Below are 17,580 nucleotides of genomic sequence, written 5' to 3' on the forward strand. Positions count from 1 at the left end.
TCTACATCAACACCATAGCCTCTCTGATGAAGTGTGAGTAGTTTACCTCAGACCTTCGGGTCCATAGTTATTAGCTAGATGGCTTCTTCTCTCTTTTTGGATCTCAATACAATGTTCTCCCCCTCTGTCGTGGAGATCTATTCGATGTAATCTTCTTTTAGGGTTTGTTTGTTGAGACCGATGAATTGTGGGTTTATGATCAAGTTTATCTATGAACAATATTTGAATCTTCTGAATTCGTTTATGTATGATTGGTTATCTTTGCAAGTCTCTTCGAATTATCAGTTTGGTTTGGCCTACTAGATTGATCTTTCTTGCAATTGGAGAAGTGCTTAGCTTTGGGTTCAATCTTGTGGTGTCCTTTCCCAGTGACAGTAGGGGCAGCAAGGCACGTATTGTATTGTTGCCATCGAGGATAACAAGATGGGGTTTTTATCATATTGCATGAATTTATCCCTCTACATCATGTCATCTTGCTTAAGGCGATACTCTGTTCTTATGAACTAAATACTCTAGGTCCATGCTGGATAGCGGTAGATGTGTGGAGTAATAGTAGTAGATGCAGGCAGGAGTCGGTCTACTTGTCTCGGACGTGATGCCTATACACATGATCATACCTAGATATTCTCATAACTATGCTCAATTCTGTCAATTGCTCAACAGTAATTTGTTCACCCACCGTTAAATACTTATGCTCTTGAGAGAAGCCACTAGTGAAACCTATGCCCCCGGTTCTATCTTCCATCATATTAATCTTCCAACACTTAGTTATTTCCGTTGCTTTTTATTTTGCTTTTATTTTACTTTGCAACTTTATCATAAAAATACCAAAAATATTATCTTATCATATCTATCAGATCTCACTCTCGTAAGTGGCCGTGTAGGGATTGACAACCCCTTATCGCGTTGGTTGCGAGGATTTATTTGTTAGCGTAGGTGCAAGGGACTCGCGCGTAGCCTCCTACTGGATTGATACCTTGGTTCTCAAAAACTGAGGGAAATACTTATGCTACTTTGCTGCATCACCCTTTCCTCTTCAAGGGAAAACCAACGCAGTGCTCAAGAGGTAGCAAGAAGGATTTCCGGCGCCGTAGCCGGGGAGGCTCACACCATGTCAAGTCAAGATTTGATTTCCCGTCAACGAGCGATTTCTGGCGCCGTTGCCGGGGAGGTCTACGCAAAAGTCAACATACCAAGTACCCATCACAAAACCTTTTCTCCCGCATTACATTATTTGCCATTTGCGTCTCGTTTTCTTCTCCCCCACTTCACCCTTGCCGTTTTATTTGCCCTTTCTTTTTCGTTCGCCTCCTTTTCGCTTGCTTCTCGTTTGCTCGTGTGTTGGATTTCTTGTTTGTCATGATGGCTCAAGATAATACCAAATTATGTGACTTTGCCAATACCAACAATAATGATTTTCTTAGCACTCCGATTGCTCCTCTTACCGATACTGAATCTTGTGAAATCAATGCTGCTTTGTTGAATCTTGTCATGAAAGATCAATTCGCCGGCCTTCCTAGTGAAGATGCCGCTACTCATCTAAATAGCTTCGTTGATTTGTGTGATATGCAAAAGAAGAAAGATGTTGACAATGATATTGTTAAATTGAAGCTATTTCCTTTTTCGCTTAGAGATCGCGCTAAAGCTTGGTTTTCATCTTTGCCTAAAAATAGTATTGATTCTTGGAATAAGTCTAAAGATGCTTTTATCTCTAAGTATTTTCCTCCCGCTAAGATTATCTCTCTTAGAAATGATATTATGAATTTTAAGCAACTTGGTCATGAACATGTTGCACAAGCTTGGGAGAGAATGAAATTAATGATACGTAATTGCCCTACTCATTGTTTGGATTTGTGGATGATTATACAAACTTTTTATGCTGGATTGAATTTTGCTTCTAGAAATCTTTTAGATTCGGCCGCGGGAGGCACTTTTATGGAAATCACTTTAGGGGAAGCTACTAAACTCGTAGATAATATTATGGCTAATTATTCTCAATGGCACACTGAAAGATCTACTAATAAAAAAGTGCATGCGATAGAAGAAATTAATGTTTTGAGTGGAAAGATGGATGAACTTATGAAATTATTTGCTAGTAAGAGTGTTTCTTCTGATCCTAATGATATGCCTTTGCCTACTTTGATTGAGAATAATAATGAATCTATGGATGTGAATTTTGTTGGTAGGAATAATTTTGGTAACAACGCGTATAGAGGAAACTTTAATCCTAGGCCTTATCCTAGCAATTCCTCTAATAATTATGGTAATTCCTACAACAATTCTTATGGAAATTTTAATAAGATACCCTCTGAATTTGAGACTAGTGTTAAAGAATTTATGAATTCGCAAAAGAATTTGAATTCTTTTCTTGAAGAGAAATTGCTTAAAGTTGATGAATTGGCTAGGAGCGTTGATAGAATTTCTCTTGATGTTGATTCTTTGAAACTGAGATCTATTCCTCCTAAGCATGATATCAATGAGTCTCTCAAAGCCATGAGAATTTCCATTGATGAGTGCAAAGAAAGGACCGCTAGGATGCGTGCTAAGAAAGGTTGCTTTATGAAAGCGTGTTCTTCAAATTTCTATGAAAATAAAGATGAAGATCTAAAAGTTATTGATGTGTCCCCTATTAAAGCTTTGCTTTGCAATATGAATCTTGATAATGATGGGACTAAATATGATCCACCTTTACCTAGAAGGCGTTCCAAAAATTCGGAGTTTTTAGATCTTGATGCTAAAATTGATAAAAGTGGGATTGAAGAAATCAAAACATTAGATGTTAATAAACCCACTATTTTGGATTTCATGGAATTTAATTATGATAATTGCTCTTTGATAGATTGTATTTCCTTGTTGCAATCCGTGCTAAATTCTCCTCATGCTTATAGTCAAAATAAAGCTTTTACCAAATATATCGTTGATGCTTTGATGCAATCTTATGAAGAAAAGCTTGAGTTGGAAGTTTCTATCCCTAGAAAACTTTATGATGAGTGGCAACCTACTATTAAAATTAAGACTAAAGATCATGAATGCTATGCTTTGTGTGATTTGGGTGCTAGTGTTTCCACGATTCCAAAAACTTTGTGCGATTTGCTAGGTTTCCGTGATTTTGATGATGGCTCTTTAAACTTGCACCTTGCGGATTCCACCATTAAGAAACCTATGGGAAGAATTAATGATGTTCTTATTGTTGCAAATAGGATTATGTGCCCGTAGATTTTATTGTTCTTGATATAGATTGCAATCCTTCATGTCCTATTATTCTTGGTAGACCTTTCCTTAGAACGATTGGTGCAATTATTGATATGAAGGAAGGGAATATTGGAGTTACAGAAGTTTGCGTTAGTTACAGATTACTATAGACTGTTCTGTTTTTGACAGATTCTGTTTTTCGTGTGTTGTTTGCTTATTTTGGTGATTCTATGGCTAGTAAAATAGTTTATAAACCATATAGAGGTTGGAATACAGTAGGTTTAACACCAATATAAATAAAGAATGAGTTCAGTACACTACCTTGAAGTTGTCTTTTGTTTTCTTTCGCTAACGGAGCTCACGAGATTTTCTGCTGAGTTTTGTGTTGTGAAGTTTTCAAGTTTTGGGTGAAAGATTTGATGGATTATGGAACAAGTAGTGGCAAGAGCCTAATATTGGGGATGCCCATGGCACCCCCAAGATAATCTAAGGACACCAAAAAGCCAAATCTTGGGGATGCCCCGGAAGGCATCCCCTCTTTCGTCTAGTTCCATCGGTAACTTTACTTGGAGCTATATTTTTATTCACCACATGATATGTGTTTTGCTTGGAGCGTCTTGTATGATTTGAGTCTTTGCTTTTTAGTTCACCACAATAACCTTTGCTGTACACACCTTTTGAGAGAGACACACATGATTCGGAAATTATTAGAATACTCTATGTGCTTCACTTATATCTTTTGAGTTATATAGCTTTTGCTCTAGTACTTCACTTATATCTTTTAGAGCACGGTGGTGGATTTGTTTTATAGAAACTATTGATCTCTCATGCTTCACTTAAATTATTTTGAGAGTCTTAAATAGCATGGTAATTTGCTTAAATAAACCTAATATGCTAGGTATTCAAGATTAGTAAAAACTTTCTTATGAGTGTTTTGAATACTAAGAGAAGTTTGATGCTGGATGATTGTTTTGAGACATGGAGGTAGTGATATTAAAGTTGTGCTAGTTGAGTAGTTGTGAATTTGAGAAATACTTGTGTTGAAGTTTGCAAGTCCCGTAGCATGCACGTATGGTAGACGTTATGTCACAAATTTGAAACATGAGGTGTTCTTTGATTGTCCTCCTTATGAGTGGCGGTCGGGGACGAGCGATGGTCTTTTCCTACCAATCTATCCCCCTAGGAGCATGCGCGTAGTGCTTGGTTTTTGATGACTTGTAGATTTTTGCAATAAGTATGTGAGTTCTTTATGACTAATGTTGAGTCCATGGATTATACGCACTCTCACCTTTCCATCATTTCTAGCTTCTTCGGTACTGTGCATTGCCCTTTCTCACATTGAGAGTTGGTGCAAACTTCGCCGGTGCATCCAAACCCTGTGATATGATATGCTCTTTCACACATAAACCTCCTTATATCTTCCTCAAAACAGCCACCATACCTACCTATTATGGCATTTCCATAGCCATTCCGAGATATATTGCCATGCAACTTTCCACCGTTCCGTTTATCATGACACGTTCATCATTGTCATATTGCTTAGCATGATGATGTAGTTGACATAGTATCTGTGGCAAAGCCACCGTTCATGATTCTTTCATACATGTCACTCTTCGTTCATTGCATATCCCGGTACACCGCCGGAGGCATTCATATAGAGTCATACCTTGTTCTAGTATCGAGTTGTAATCATTGAGTTGTAAATAAATAGAAGTGTGATGATCATCATTTAATAGAGCATTGTCCCAAAAAAAGAAGGAGAAAGGCCAAAAAAAAAGAAGGCCCAAAAGAAAAAAAAGAGAAATAAAAAGGGACAATGCTACTATCCTTTTACCACACTTGTGCTTCAAAGTAGCACCATAATCTTCATGATAGAGAGTCTCTTGTTTTGTCACTTTCATATACTAGTGGGAATTTTTCATTATAGAACTTGGCTTGTATATTCCAACAATGGGCCTCCTCAAGTGCCCTAGGTCTTCGTGAGCAAGCATGTCGGATGCACACCCACTTAGTTTTTTTTGTTGAGCTTTCATATATTTATAACTCTAGTGCATCTGTTGCGTGGAAATCCCTACTCCTTGCATTAACATCAATCAATGGGCATCTCCATAGCTCATTGCTTAGCCTCGTTGATGTGAGGCTTTCTCCTTTTTTTCCTTCTCCACATAACCCCCATCATTATACTCTATTCCACCCATAGTGCTATATCCATGGCTCATGCTCATGTATTGCGTGAAGGTTTATAAAGTTTGAGATTACTAAAGTATGAAACAATTGCTTGGCTTGTCATCGGGGTTGTGCATGATGAGAGCATTCTCGTGTGACGAAAATGGAGCATGACCAAACTATATGATTTTGTAGGGATGAACTTTCTTTGGCCATGTTATTTTGAGAGGGCATAATTGCTTAGTTAGTATGCTTGAAGTATTATTATTTTTATATCAATATTGAACTTTTATCTTGAATCTTTCGAATCTGAATATATACCACAATAAAGAAGAATTACATTGAAATTATGCCAAGTAGCATTCCAAATCAAAAATTCTGTTTTTATCATTTACCTACTCGAGGACGAGCAGGAATTAAGCTTGGGGATGCTTGATACGTCTCCAACATATCTAGTATTTTTGATTGCCCCATGCTATATTATCTTCTATTTTGGACATTATTGTGCTTTATTATTCATTTTTATATTATTTTTGGGACTAACCTACTAACCGGAGGCCCAGCCTAGAATTGCAGTTTCTTGCCTATTTCAGAGTTTCGCAGAAAAAGAATATCAAACGGAGTCCAAACGGAATGAAACCTTTGGGAACATGATTTTCGGAACGAACTTGATCCAGAGGACTTGGACCCTACGTCAAGGAAGCTTCCAGGAAGCCACGAGGTAGGGGCGCGCCTAACCCCCCCCCCCAGGCGCGCCCTCCACCCTCGTGGGCCCCATGTTGCTCCACCGACGTACTCCTTCCTCCTATATATACCTACGTACCCCCAAACGATCAGATAAGGAGCCAAAAACCTAATTCCACCGCCGCAACCTTCTGTATCCACGAGATCCCATCTTGGGGCCTGTTCCGGAGCTCCGCCGGAAGGGGCATCGATCACGGAGGGCTTGTACATCAACACCATAGCCTCTCCGATGAAGTGTGAGTAGTTTACCTCAGACCTTCGGGTCCATAGTTATTAGCTAGATGGCTTCTTCTCTCTTTTTGGATCTCAATACAATGTTCTCCTCTCTCTCGTGGAGATCTATTCGATGTAATCTTCTTTTGTGGTGTGTTTGTTGAGACCGATGAATTGTGAGTTTACGATCAAGTTTATCTATGACCAATATTTGAATCTTCTGAATTCTTTTATGTATGATTGGTTATCTTTGCAAGTCTCTTCGAATTATCAATTTGGTTTGGCCTACTGGATTGATATTTCTTGCAATGGGAGAAGTGCTTAGCTTTGGGTTCAATCTTGCGGTGTCCTTTCCCAGTGACAGTAGGGGCAGCAAGGCACATATTGTATTGTTGCCATCAAGGATAACAAGATGGGGTTTTTATCATATTGCATGAATTTATCCCTGTACATCATGTCATCTTGCTTAAGGCGTTACTCTGTTCTTATGAACTTAATACTCAAGATGCATGCTGGATAGCGGTCGATGTGTGGAGTAATAGTAGTAGATGCAGGTAGGAGTCGGTCTACTTGTCTCGGACGTGATGCCTATACACATGATCATACCTAGATATTCTCATAACTATGCTCAATTCTGTCAATTGCTCAACAGTAATTTGTTCACCCACCGTAAAACACTTATGCTCTTGAGAGAAGCCACTAGTGAAACCTATGGCCCCGGGTCTATCTTCCATCATATTAATCTTCAACACTTAGTTATTTCCGTTGCTTTTTATTTTTCTTTTATTTTACTTCGCATCTTTATCATAAAAATACCAAAAATATTATCTTATCATATCTATCAGATCTCACTCTCGTAAATGACCGTGTAGGGATTGACAACCCCGTATCGCGTTGGTTGCGAGGATTTATTTGTTTGTGTCGGTGCGAGGGACTCGCGCGTAGCCTCCTACTGGATTGATACCTTGGTTCTCAAAAACTGAGGGAAATACTTACGCTACTTTGCTGTATCACCCTTTCATCTTCAAGGGAAAATCAACGCAGTGCTCAAGAGGTAGCAGCTGTCAGGGGGGCGAATCGTTTTTTTGCCCGGACGCACTTCCTTGCGTGCGAAGATGTAGCTCGTGGGTCCCAGCAGTCAGGGGGGAAACATTTTTTTCGTGAAATACAGTGGCCCGTTCGGTGGGTCCCCGCTGTCAGGTGCAGGAATAATTATTTTGTGCGTAATAAGGAGGCACTTCCTTGCGGCTGCCGTGGACCCAGCTATCAGCCTCTCCACGCACAGTACTCTTCCGATGGAAGTCGGTCGTTGACCACATTGACCACACCGCGCCGAGAGCACCAAGGCGGTGGACGACGGAGAGGCCTAGGAAGGGGATGACGCGGAGCCAGGGAAGACGCGGCAGTGGATACCCACGCGTAGAGGAGTATGAGGGTTCACTGGTTCGCTGCGGTGTGAGGCTGCCATCGCTGCAGATTAACCAGGGGCGTGGATGAGTGGAGGGTTGGCCTGGCCAGCGGTGGGACTAGTAGGGGCGGTGAGGGAGTCCTGGACTAAGGGGTCCTCGGTCGCCCGGCCTGTTATCTATCGGGCCGGACTGATGGGCTGTGAAGACATGAAGACTGAAGACTGTACCCGTGTCCGGATTGGACTCTACTTGGCGTGGAAGGCAAGCTTGTCAACTGACTATGTAGATTCCTTCTTATGTAACCGACTCCATGTAAACCCTAGATCCCCCCGGTGTCTATATAAACCGGAGGGGTTAGTCCGGAAAGGATATACACATTACCATAGTCATACAGGCTAAACTTCTAGGGCTTATCCATTACGATCTCGTGGTAGATCAACTCTTGTAACACACATATTCATCAAGATCAATCAAGCAGGAAGTAGGGTATTACCTCCATAGAGAGGGCCTGAACCTGGGTAAACATCGTGTCCCTCGTGCCCTGTTACCATCGATCCTAGACGCACAGTGCGGGACCCCCTACCCGAGATCCGCCGGTTTTGACACCGACATTGGTGCTTTCATTGAGAGTTGCACTGTGCCGTTGACTAAAGGTTTGATGGCCCTTCCAATCGTCGATAGTGACGCTGTCCAAGGAAAAATCTTCCTCCCCGCACAGATTTTCATATTCGGCGGCTTCGTACTGCGGGCCAACTCGCTTGGCCATCTGGAGCAGATCGATAGCTACGCCCCTGGCCACCAGGTCAGATTTGGAAACTTGAACTATGTCGCGGATATCCGTGGAGACTTGATCCTCAATGGATTTGAAACCACGGCGATCGCTCCCCCTCTCTCCGATGAACATGGCTTTAATCTGTCATCGGACCAGACTCTGGAGACGGTACCTGCAACTGCTACGGCCTTAGATCCGTAGTAGTTTGCACCATCCGAAGCCATAGAGTCCGTGGCATTGGAGCCGCACACAGACTCAACACCAGGCAATATCAGCGTCAACGAAATTTCGGACTCGTTTCCGGCTATAAGTTCCGAACCTCGCACGCTCCTGGACACCGAGTTGGATCGGTTATCAATCTTTGAGTTCAGTGCCGCAGATATCTTCCAGCACTCGCCCTTTGGCGATGTGATAAATTCATTGAAGAACCTTCCCTTGTTGGGGGACTCGCGGCCGAACTATGTCCGGTTCGAGCTAGAGGCTGATAATGGAGAATTTCGCTTCCCACCCGCGACCCACTTCATAGCCACTTTCGAGGACTTAACCGACATGCCTGCTTATGGCTCCGAAGGCATTGACGGTATAGACGACGATGCCGACAAGGAGCAAGGCCAAGACCAGCCAGTCATTAGGCATGGGACAACCACCCCGTCATACGACGTGTACATGGTCGATACACTTAAAAAAGCTCGCGGCAATAACAAGGGAGATCCAGTTGAGAGTAAAACTCCTGAGACACAGTCTAAGTTCTGGCGCCCCAAACGCCGCTCCAAGTCACGCCCCAGCAATAACGGCACCGGAGAAAATAGTGCTCCGGACAGTGCCGAAAGCAATGAAGACCTTGTTGGAGTAATATCCGAACAGGAGAAATAGGAAAACGGGCAAGTCAGCCCCGATGAACAGGCCCTGCCCAGCGACAGTTTGGAGGACGACAACTACCTTCCGCTCTCCGAAGATGAGGAAAGCCTCGGCGACGAAGAATTCATCATACCCGAAGAGCCCCTCGATCAGGAGCGCTTCAAGCGCAGACTAATAGCTACGACAAGGAGCCTGAAAAAGAAGCTGCTGCAGCTTCAAGATGACCAAGACCTACTCAACGAGAGATGGACCGAAGTCCTGGGCGCCGAAGAATACGGCCTTAGTGGCCTAGCCAAAAGCCACCCAAACCACATATTGCTATACCAGTCCGATGATGGAGCGTTGGGGCCCATACCATCGTCACACAATGCGCCAGGTCGCCGACAACTCTGTTCGGATAAAAAGGCAACTCAAGCCGAACACCAGACCGCCCCACCTCGCCGTAAAGGCAAGAACAACGCAGGTCATGATTACCCAGAAGACTTGTAGTGGGACTTGGACAATAGAGCAAGACACGCAAGACCGATCTACGGATCGCGAAATCATGCTTCGACACGGGACGATGGCTACCTATTCGGACGTATCAAACCTCGCCATGCCCAAGCCGAAAACCGCAAAGGGACTCCTTCGGAGCTACGTCGCAGTGCGGCCCAACATAGAGGCGCCGCACACCCACTTTGATTCACTGATGAAGTAATGGATCATGAATTCCCCGAAGGATTCAAACCCGTCAATATTGAATCATACGACGGGACAACCGACCCAGCGGTATGGATAGAAGATTTCATCCTCCACATCCATATGGCCCGTGGGGACGACCTCCACGCCATTAAATACCTCCCACTAAAACTAAAAGGACCAACTCGGTACTGGTTAAACAGCCTACTTGAAAATTCCATAGGCAGCTGGGAGGACTTGGAAGAGGCTTTCCTCGATAAATTTCGAGGAAAATATGTCCGACCACCGGATGCCGATGACCTAAGTCACATTGTCTAGCAGGCCGAAGAATCAGCCAGGGAGCTCTGGACTCGGTTCTTAGTCAAAAGGAACCAAATCGTCGACTGTCCGGACACGGAAGCCCTTGCGGCTTTCAGACACAGTGTCCGGGATGAATGGCTGGCACGCCACCTCGGCCAAGAAGGCCTAAATCCATGAAAGCCCTCACTGCTCTGATGACCTGCTTTTGCGCGGGAGAAGACAGCTGGCTCACTCGTAGAAGCTATAGCGCCAGCAACCCGGGCACCTCCGAAATCTGAGACGGCAACAGAAAGCCACGACGAAGCAAAAACAGCAGTCGCAATAACAATGAAAGATCATGCGACACAGCGGTCAACGCCGGATTTAGCAACCCCAAGCCCGGTCAGCGGAAGAAGCCGTTCAAGGCGTGAACCATCCAACCTGGACAGGATACTGGACCGACCCTGCCAAATTCATTGCCACCCCGATAAACCAACTAATCATACCAACAGCAAGCTCAACGCCGAATACAGGGGGAGGAGGCCGCCAGGCGACCGAGATGACGGAAAGGTTCACCAACGAAATAATGGGGGTCAGAAGCAATCTCCACCTGAGGATAAACTCCTCCCAGAACGGAAATAGCAACCCGGCTTCCGCCGCCCACTCCATACACGCACAAAGTTTGTACCGCGCATACATCATTACGCACTCAAGATACCATGTGCATCAACGGAAGCACAATACGGACAACCCTGCAAGAATTCCCGTATCGCTTTTATCTTTTTTCCTTTTTCTTTCTTTATTATCTCTCAAAAACAGGTGACGGAAAGGACTGCATATACAACGGACTCTATCAGAGTTCGGATCCGCACACTCACCTAAGGGGCTACTTCCGTTAAGGATCCCCCTCCCCGAGGACGGGCAGCGCAGACGTGCGACAGGAGGTCCAAAATAACTTTTTGTAGACCGCACTCTTTATTTTGAGCCTGTACTATGCCTTTTTTTCCTCCGTTCCCGACCCTGAGCATGTCAAATAGCCGGGTTTGTGGCTTTTATACATATATGAATTTTCATTGGCATGTTGCTTTGCTCCTAGTAAGTTGTATCCGAACTAATCTTCCATACTCTTTAAAGCAATGAGTACGGCCTTAACGGGTGCTTTACAGATGCACCTCGGCATAACCTGCCAGGGGCTCGGTACGGGAACAAATGGGTTGCCAGCAAAAGCCCGAACAGCTCTACAGCGCATTTCGGCGTCGCAAGTTTGGCCTTATATGCATCAGCTCCGAATCATTCTCTTTGGTCATTAGTTGGGTTGTCCGGCTCCTGCGCTTGCTACCCTACGTTCCGCTCTATCGGCTAGGGTAGTAAAGGGAGAACTACTGCGACTATGCCCTGGTCTAAACCGGACGAGCACCTCAGTAGAGAAAGCCGAAAACTGACTGTCATGATGCGGCGTGAGCTGGTCAACCACTTGACGACTTCTTGGAATCGTTAGTGATTCTCCGTGTCACACGAAGGATCTTTTTCAGATCAAATATGTAAGGCACCATACGCCGCATACATACCAGGGCTATGTCGTAGTCCCACAATAAAACTCCTGTGGCTAAGTGAAAGTGTTAACGCCCTATAGTCCGATTGCCTGGTTCACCGCATTATCACCTCCTTGATGGACCAAGACGTTGGATAAAGAGTGATTAAATGCTTTTCCGAAAACCCCCGTACTTCCTACGAGGGGGCTGAAGCCGACGACTGGAAAACTTTCAGATTATGTTATACGGCCGCACAGGAGGAATTCAAGCTTTCGAGCAAAACATAAAAATAGATTAACTATAAGATTGTCTTTTACAATTCCCATACATCTCACTCGAACATTATTTCTTTCGAGCACTGACCCTCTATCAAACGGGCAGCCTCTAGGACGGCTTCAAAATAATGATCCGGTTCCGGACGGTCCTTGCCTTTTGGTGGACTCTTCGCTGCAACATCGCTGGCCTTCATCTTCCCCCGGAATGTCTTGACTCGGGCAAAGGCCATCTGTGCACCCTCAATGCATGTTGACCGCTTCACAGCGTCGATACGCGGAACCGCGTCACCAAGCCTCTGCACCAAACCAAAATAGCTACTCGGAGTAGGCTCGGTTGGCCACAACCGGATTATGACGTCCTTCATGGCAGCACCGGATATCCTATGAAGTTCGGCCCATTGGGACAGCTGTTCATTGAGAAACAGAGGGCGCTTTGATGCACCAAACTGCGACCAAAAAAGCTTCTCCGTTGCATACCCATCTCGCGCTTGGTAATACTGCACCGCATCGGAAGAACTCTTCGGCAAGTCCAAGAACTCGTCGGGAGAACTCCACAGTTGGTTAAGCTGAGCATAGTTCGGGTCACCAAACTTAGCTTGCAGCAGAAAGGGCTTTCCAGCCGCAATCTCCCTCGCCTGCCGAACCTCCTCACGGGCTGCTCTGGATTCCGACCGCACTTCTTTTGCCTCTTGTAAGGCCTTCTTCAGATCAGCCATTAAGGCTTTACCCTCCTCCTCCAGAAATTCACAGCGTCCGGTAGCATTCTCCAGTTCGAGCGTCATCGTGGATATCTTCTCCTCATCTTGGCGCCGTGCAGCTTGTTCGGCTTTTAATTCAGCCGATGCCTTTCCGGTAGGAGCATTGCTACGCCGGGCCTGCTCCTTGGCCCGGGCCAGCTCCGCTCGAAGAACTTCAACGGTGGCAGCACCATCTACAGCCACACATATTCCAGCGTCTAAACCTCAGAATTATGCTTATACCACAAAAATGTATGAGGATTGCTCCAAATACATACCTTGCGACTCGTCAAGACGCGTATTAATTAATGCAAGATCCTCTGTTTCCATAGTCCGGGAAGTGGCCAAGGGGGAAGCAGCCTGTGTTCAAGCTCATCAGGTTAGTCCTCAAAACGATCATTTTCGATCCTCTGTTTGCTTCCTAATGGAAGATAACCCAAGTCTCAGGGGCTACTACCTATACACAGGCGCATCTTTGCAAATGAAGCATAGCTGAGAAACATTATGTCACAAACCTCGAAGCCCTTAAGCAGGCTCATGAAGGCTTCATTTAATCCGCTCTTCGCGGATGAAATCTTTTCAATCATTGTACCCATCAAGGTACGCTGTTCCCCCGAGATAGATGCTTTCTGCAACATGTCCCGCAACATATCCGGAGTCCCCGGGTCTCCGGAAGCTGCTCCAAGAGCACAATCATCCCTTGAAGGAATCTGTTCACCCGCCTCCAAAACCACCGTCGTCTGTGAACCAGACAGTCTGGGGCCTTTGTTGTCATCAGCCCCGGAATCCCGGATGGTTGGAGGTCCACCTTCGGGTACTGCCTCTTTTGTCCCCTGATCTAAAGGTACCCTCCGCGAGGAGACTTCAGAGTCATCCGCCTTATTGGGCGAGGAGGTTGGAGGAGGCGTCTCGCTCTCCATCATCTATGGGAGGAGACTCCCCGAAGAAGAGGATGGCCCAGAAAAATTCTGTGCCGACCTGTAAAAATGCATAAATGCGTTACGTATATCTGTGGTAACGACAACGGAGCGGGACCCTATCAAATTTTTCCGGATTCTCTTACGGTTTGGCCAAGGGCTTGTCCCCTTGTTGGAGCTATTCAACAGCGTCGCTCTCCAAACCCAAGCCGCTCGACGGTGGCATCTTTCCCTTTTTGGGAGACCGCCCTCCCAATATTCGGAGGCGGCCCTTTTTCTCCTGCTTGGAGAAGGGATACTAGGTCCTTTTTCTCCTCCGTCTTCGGGCAAGGAAAGGTCGATTTCTCCGGACTCAGTGTCCGACTTACCTCCGGAACCAAGGTCATCTTGGGTCTTCTCACCCTTCCCTGCTGATGCCTGGTAAGGCGCCGAGGCCAGTATCCTTGTTAACACGGGAGTAGCTGAGTCTTCGGGAAGGGGAGCCGGACACCTACTCCATTCCACCTTCTTTATCCAGCCCTGAAAAAGGGATGATACTGTTGGTATCTAGCCACTGGGTATCTAACTATAAGGTATCCGGTAAACGGGTACTTACCGGGGTGTCCGGATGGTTATAGTCTAGGCCGACATCTTCGGTGGTGTCCGGTTGTTGCCTTCGTTTCCCAAAGAATAACCTCCACATTCCTTCGTGCGTAGTGCCGAAGAAATGCTGAACAGTTCGCGGCCCTTCTGGATTGAACTCCCACAGGCGGAGAGGCCATCGCTGGCACGGTAGGGTCCAACGAACTAGCATTACTTGAACAACGTTGGTTATGTCGATGTCCTTCTCGATAAGGCTTCGGATGCGACTTTGCAGAGTTCGCACATCATTCGTTGATCCCCAATCCAGCCCCTTTTTAATGAAGGAAATATGCCCTAGAGGCAATAATAAATTTATTATTTATTTCCTTATATCATGATAAATGTTTATTATTCATGCTAGAACTGTATTAACCGGAAACATAATACTTGTGTGAATACATAGACAAACAAAGTGTCAGTAGTATGCCTCTACTTGACTAGCTCGTTGATCAAAGATGGTTATGTTTCCTAACCATTGACATGAGTTGTCATTTGATTAACGGCATCACATCATTAGGAGAATGATGTGATTGACTTGACCCATTCTGTTAGCTTAGCACTCGATCGTTTAGTATGTTGCTATTGCTTTCTTCATGACTTATACATGTTCCTATGACTATGAGATTATGCAACTCCCGTTTACCGGAGGACCACTTTGTGTGCTACCAAACATCACAATGTAACTGGGTGATTATAACGGTGCTCTACAGGTGTCTCCGGAGGTACTTGTTGGGTTGGAATATTTCGAGATTAGGATTTGTCACTCCGATTGTCGGAGAGGTATCTCTGGGCCCTCTCGGTAATGCACATCACTTAAGCCTTGCAAGCATTGCAACTAATGAGTTTGTTGCGAGATGATGTATTACAGAATGAGTAAAGAGACTTGCTGGTAACGAGATTGAACTAGGTATTAAGATACCGACGATCGAATCTCGGGCAAGTAACATACCGATGACAAAGGGAACAACGTATGTTGATATGTGTTCTGACCGATAAAGATCTTCGTAGAATATGTGGGAGCCAATATGAGCATCCAGGTTCCGCTATTGGTTATTGACCAGAGACGTGTCTCGGTCATGTCTACATAGTTCTCGAACCCGTAGGGTCCGCACGCTTAACGTTTCGATGACAGTTATATTATGAGTTTATATGTTTTTATGTACCGAAGGTTGTTCGGAGTCCCGGATGTGATCACGGACATGACGAGGAGTCTCAAAATGGTCGAGACATAAAGATTGATATATTGGAAGCCTATGTTTGGATATCGGAAGTGTTCCGGGTGAAATCGGGATTTTACCGGAGTACCGGGAGGTTACTGGAACCCCCCGGCAACATAATGGGCCTTAGTGGGCCTAGGTGGAAGAGAGGAGAGGCGGCTAGGGCTGGGCCGCGCGCCCCTCCCCCCTAGTACGAATAGGACAAGGAGAAGGGGGCGGCGCCCCCCTTCCTTCTTCTCCCTGTCCTCTTTCCCCCCTCCCAAGTCCTAATCCAGCTAGGAAAAGGGGGGAGTCCTACTCCCGGTGGGAGTAGGACTCCTCCTGGCGCGCCCCAAGGCTGGCCGCACCTCTCCCCCTTTGCTCCTTTATATACGGGGGTAGGGGGCACCCCATAGATAGAACAATTGATCTATTGATCTCTTAGCCGTGTGCGGTGCCCCCCTCCACCATATTACACCTCCATAATATCGTAGCGGTGCTTAGGCGAAGCCCTGCGTCGGTAGAACATCATCATCGTCACCACGCCATCATGCTGACGAAACTCTCCCACAACACTCGGCTGGATCGGAGTTCGAGGGACTTCATCGAGCTGAACGTGTGCTGAACTCGGAGGTGCCGTGCGTTCGGTACTTGATCGGTCGGATCGTGAAGACCTACGACTACATCAACCGCGTTGTGTTAACGCTTCCGCTTTCGGTCTACGAGGGTACGTGGACAGCACTCTCCCCTCTTGTTGCTATGCATCACCATGATCTTGCATGTGCGTAGGAAATTTATTGAAATTACTACGTTCCCCAACAGTGGCATCCGAGCCTGGTTTTATGCGTAGATGTCATATGCACGAGTAGAACACAAGTGAGTTGTGGGCGATATAAGTCATACTGCTTACCAGCATGTCATACTTTGGTTCGGCGTTATTGTTGGATGAAGCGGCCCGGAACAACATTACGCGTACCCTTACGCGAGACTGGTTTCCGACGTGCTTTGCACAGAGGTGGCTGGCGGGTGTCAGTTTCTCCAAATTTAGTTGAACCAAGTGTGGCTACGCCCGGTCCTTGCGTAGGTTAAAACAACACCAACTTGACGAACTATCGTTGTGGTTTTGTTGCGTAGGTAAGAACAGTTCTTGCCAAGCCCGTAGCAGCCACGAAAAACTTGCAACAACAAAGTAGAGGACGTCTAACTTGTTTTTGCAGGGCATGTTGTGATGTGATATGGTCAAGACATGATGCTAAATTTTATTGTATGAGATGATCATGTTTTGTAACCGAGTTATCGGCAACTGGCAGGAGCCATATGGTTGTCGCTTTATTGTATGCAATGCAATCGCCATGTAATTGTTTTACTTTCTCACTAAGCGGTAGCGATAGTCGTAGAAGCAATAGTTGGTGAGACGACAACGATGCTACGATGGAGATCAAGGTGTCGCGCCGGTGACGATGGGGATCATGACGGTGCTTCGGAGATGGAGATCACAAGCACAAGATGATGATGGCCATATCATATCACTTATATTGATTGCATGTGATGTTTATCTTTTTATGCATCTTATCTTGCTTTGATTGACGGTAGCATTATAACATGATCCCTCACTAAATTATCAAAGTATAAGTGTTCTCCCTGAGTATGCACCGCTGCGAAAGTTCTTCGTGCTGAGACACCACGTGATGATCGGGTGTGATAGGCTCTACGTTCACATACAACGGGTGCAAAACAGTTGCACACGCGGAATACTCAGGTTAAGCTTGATGAGCCTAGCATATAACAGATATGGCCTCGGAACACAGAGACCGAAAGGTCGAGCGTGAATCATATAGTAGATATGATCAACATAGTGATGTTCACCGTTGAAACTACTCCATCTCACGTGATGATCGGACATGGTTTAGTTGATATGGATCACGTGATCACTTAGAGGCTTAGAGGGATGTGTATCTAAGTGGGAGTTCTTAAGTAATATGATTAATTGA

Source organism: Aegilops tauschii, chromosome 3, assembly GCF_002575655.3.
Source record: "Aegilops tauschii subsp. strangulata cultivar AL8/78 chromosome 3, Aet v6.0, whole genome shotgun sequence".
Taxonomy (NCBI): Eukaryota; Viridiplantae; Streptophyta; class Magnoliopsida; order Poales; family Poaceae; genus Aegilops; species Aegilops tauschii.